Source organism: Dama dama, chromosome 15 (assembly GCF_033118175.1).
Source record: "Dama dama isolate Ldn47 chromosome 15, ASM3311817v1, whole genome shotgun sequence".
In the NCBI taxonomy this organism is placed as follows: Eukaryota; Metazoa; Chordata; class Mammalia; order Artiodactyla; family Cervidae; genus Dama; species Dama dama.
Window position 1 is genome coordinate 74,848,936 of NC_083695.1, and position 4,374 is coordinate 74,853,309.

At 41.7% G+C, this 4,374-nt stretch overlaps 1 non-coding gene across 1 annotated transcript; it reads left to right on the plus strand.

Moving 5' to 3' along the window:
* Positions 1 to 4,003: 4,003 nt before the first annotated feature.
* TRNAW-CCA (transfer RNA tryptophan (anticodon CCA)) lies at positions 4,004 to 4,076 on the plus strand. The gene has a single exon. It is a non-coding gene; the product is annotated as a tRNA-Trp (tRNA).
* Positions 4,077 to 4,374: the final 298 nt, after the last annotated feature.

The window sequence follows — 4,374 nt, forward strand, 5'->3', positions numbered from 1 at the left end:
CACAGTGCCTCAAACACACAAAAGCTGTAAATGTAAGTTGAACATACACTGAAGTGGGGCAGAGGAATTTTAGGAGCTTCTCGGGGTCAGAGAGCATCTTTCAGGAAGGGGCGGAGGCTTGGGGAGGACCCGGACGAAAAGGGAGAGCCGCTGGCTCAGGCCAACTTCTCAGTAAACGGTACTCACTCCTCAAGGACGGTGCCAGCCAGGCCTTGGTGGGTTCCCTGAGGACCCGGCCACAGGGGTCAGCTGCTTCAGGCACCTGGGGAGTCAGGCCGCGAGCAAAAGCATGTAACCAGGGCCTGGACACCACCTGGGGCCTGCGCTGGGCTGGGATGCGGCAGAGCACCAGAAGCCTGAGGGCCGCACTTTGTCAAGCGCTTCCTTGGCACCTTGAGAAGCGTTCATGTCCGCTGTGTACCAGCGCGGACGGCCCCAAGCGCGGGGATGCACAAGGCGGTCCCCTCAGTCCAGGCTGCGAGTCCACGCGGAGAGGCGCCAAGGGAGGTCCAGGTGAGGCTGGGCCAGACCATGCTGAGCCCAGCGCACTGGCCGGGGGCTCCCGGTCCGGGGGAGGCTGAGGTCAGGGGAGGGGCCACCACCTCAGCGACGGCCAGCCCCCTTGTCCCCAGTCAGCCCATACTTGTGGCCACGGGACTCTCTTCCACTAAAGGCGCTTCCGAGGTGGCCAGGAAGACTCACACCATAGTGACCACCCTGAAGACCCTCAGACGCCTGGAATGGCAGGTCGGGCCCATCGGCCAGTGAGGTTAGAACTTTGAAAACCAAAAGTGTTTTGCGAACGCTTTACCCTTTGTTTTCGAGCTAAGGCTGCGCGGTATCGTAAGTCAAGACACTTCTTTTCCTTTCTTTCCTTTCTTCTGTCCTTTCCTTTCTTCTGTTTTGTAAATAAGTTCATTTGTATCATGTTTTATATTCCACATATAAATGATATAATTTGGTGTTTATCTTTGGCTTACTTCACTTACTATGATAATCTCGAGGTCCATCCATGTTGTTGCAAAAGCTATTATTTCACTGTTTCTTTATAGCTGAGTAATTTTCCACTGCATGTATATATGCTACTACGTTTCTAATAGGTTTCCAAGTGATACGCATGATGTGGCTCACTGCCATGTCTCAAGAAGTAGGTTATATACTATCAATATCTATTCCTAAAGCTTTGAGTTAGGTCTGTTCTAAAGAAGATAGGATTCACCAAGGGAAAGTTTGGCTACTTCTGATGGAATTTTCTGAATAGACTATAGTTTATAGAACCAATTTTTGTTATTATGTATAACAACTCATATGCATCTTAATATCATACCTGTGTATTTAAAATTCTGTATTCTCACCACATTAACCAATTGAAAGATAAAAACCATATGATTATCTCAATAGATGCAGAGAAAGCCTTTGACAAAATTCAACACTCATTTATGATTAAAACTCTCCCAAAAGCAGGAATAGAAGGAACATACCTCAACATAATAAAAGCTATATATGACAAACCCACAACAAGCATCACCCTCAATGGTGAAAAATTGAAAGCATTTCCCCTGAAATCAGGAACAAGACAAGGGTGCCCACTCTCACCACTACTATTCAACATAATGCTGGAAGTTTTGGCCACAGCAATCAGAGCAGAAAAAGAAGTAAAAGGAATCCAGATAGGAAAAGAAGAAGTGAAACTCTCATTGTTTGCAGATGACATGATCCTCTACATAGAAAACCCTAAAGACTCTACCAGAAAATTACTAGAGCTAATCAATGAATATAGTAAAGTTGCAGGATATAAAATTAACACACAGAAATCCCTTGCATTCCTATATACTAACAATGAAAAAACAGAAAGAGAAATTAAGGAAACAATACCATTCACCATTGCAACAAAAAGAATAAAATACTTAGGAATATATCTACCTAAAGAAACAAAAGACCTATACATAGAAAACTATAAAACACTGATGAAAGAAATCAAAAAGGACACAAACAGATGGAGAAACATACCGTGTTCATGGATTGGAAGAATCAATATTGTCAAAATGGCTATTCTACCCAAAGCAATCTATAGATTCAATGCAATCCCTATCAAGCTACCAATGGTATTGTTCACAGAACTAGACCAAAGAATTTCACAATTTGTATGGAAATACAAAAAACCTCGAATAGCCAAAGTAATCTTGAGAAAGAAGAATGGAACTGGAGGAATCAACCTGCCTGACTTCAGACTCTACTACAAAGCCACAGTCATCAAGACAGTATGGTACTGGCACAAAGACAGAAATATAGATCAATGGAACAGAATAGAAAGCCCAGAGATAAATCCACAAACCTATGGACACCTTATCTTTGACAAAGGAGGCAAGGATATACAATGGAAAAAAGACAACCTCTTTAACAAGTGGTGCTGGGAAAACTGGTCAACCACTTGTAAAAGAATGAAACTAGAACACTTTCTAACACCATACACAAAAATAAACTCAAAATGGATTAAAGATCTAAATGTAAGACCAGAAACTATAAAACTCCTAGAGGAGAACATAGGCAAAACACTCTCCGACATAAATCACAGCAAGATCCTCTATGACCCACCTCCCAGAATATTGGAAATAAAAGCAAAACTAAACAAATGGGACCTAATGAAACTTAAAAGCTTTTGCACTACAAAGGAAACTATAAGTAAGGTGAAAAGACAGCCCTCAGATTGGGAGAAAATAATAGCAAATGAAGAAACAGACAAAGGATTAATCTCAAAAATATACAAGCAACTCCTGAAGCTCAATTCCAGAAAAATAAATGACCCAATCAAAAAATGGGCCAAAGAACTAAACAGACATTTCTCCAAAGAAGACATAGAGATGGCTAACAAACACATGAAAAGATGCTCAACATCACTCATTATCAGAGAAATGCAAATCAAAACCACAATGAGGTACCATTACACGCCAGTCAGGATGGCTGCTATCCAAAAGTCTACAAGCAATAAATGCTGGAGAGGGTGTGGAGAAAAGGGAACCCTCTTACACTGTTGGTGGGAATGCAAACTAGTACAGCCGCTATGGAAAACAGTGTGGAGATTTCTTAAAAAACTGGAAATAGAACTGCCATATGACCCAGCAATCCCACTTCTGGGCATACACCCTGAGGAAACCAGATCTGAAAGAGACACGTGCACCCCAATGTTCATTGCAGCACTGTTTATAATAGCCAGGACATGGAAGCAACCTAGATGCCCATCAGCAGATGAATGGATAAAGAAGCTGTGGTACATATACACCATGGAATATTACTCAGCCATTAAAAAGAATTCATTTGAACCAATCCTAATGAGATGGATGAAGCTGGAGCCCCTTATACAGAGTGAAGTAAGCCAGAAAGATAAAGAACATTACAGCATACTAACACATATATATGGAATTTAGAAAGGTGGTAACGATAACCCTATATGCAAAACAGAAAAAGAGACACAGAAGTACAGAACAGACTTTTGAACCCTGTGGGAGAATGTGAGGGTGGGATATTTCAAAAGAACAGCATGTATACTATCTATGGTGAAACAGATCACCAGCCCAGGTGGGATGCATGAGACAAGTGCTCGGGCCTGGTGCACTGGGAAGACCCAGAGGAATCGGGTGGAGAGGGAGGTGGGAGGGGGGATCAGGATGGGGAATACGTGTAAATCCATGGCTGATTCATTTCAATGTATGACAAAACCCACTGAAATGTTGTGAAGTAATTAGCCTCCAACTAATAAAAAAAATAAAATAAAAAAAAATAAAATAAAATTCTGTATTCTGAAAAGAACAAATTCTATACTGTGGTGAATGAGGAGTATCATTTGAACAGAAATTTTCTGTTCAAACCAGGGTCTAGCAGTCTGCCAGTAATCAACGGCCAGGAAGTGTTAATTTTACTTTAATCTTTTGTTTCCTTGGGGTATAATAAAATTGGGCATGATTCTTAAAATATAAATTAAAAAAAGTTCTGTTTAAAATGGACTTCCCTGGTGGCTCAGATGGTAAAGCATCTGCCTCCAGTGCAGGAGACCCAGGTTCAATCCCTGGGTCAGGAAGATCTCCTGGAGAAGGAAATGGCCACCCACTCCATATTCTTGCCTGGAAAACCCCATGAACGGAGGAGCCTGGTAGGCTATGGTCCATGGGGTCGCAAAGAGTCAGACACAACTGAGCTACTTCACTTCCTTTCTGTTTAAAATATCTAGACACTAGTAATTTACTGATAAAGGGTTAGTTTCAGTGGATAAAAAGTTGTGTAAAGTAAGTTTCCAAAATATACTTCTATAGGTAAAGATTATCTCTTAGTAAAAGAGCAGTTATCTATTCAGTTCAGTTCAGCAGTTCAGTCTCTCAG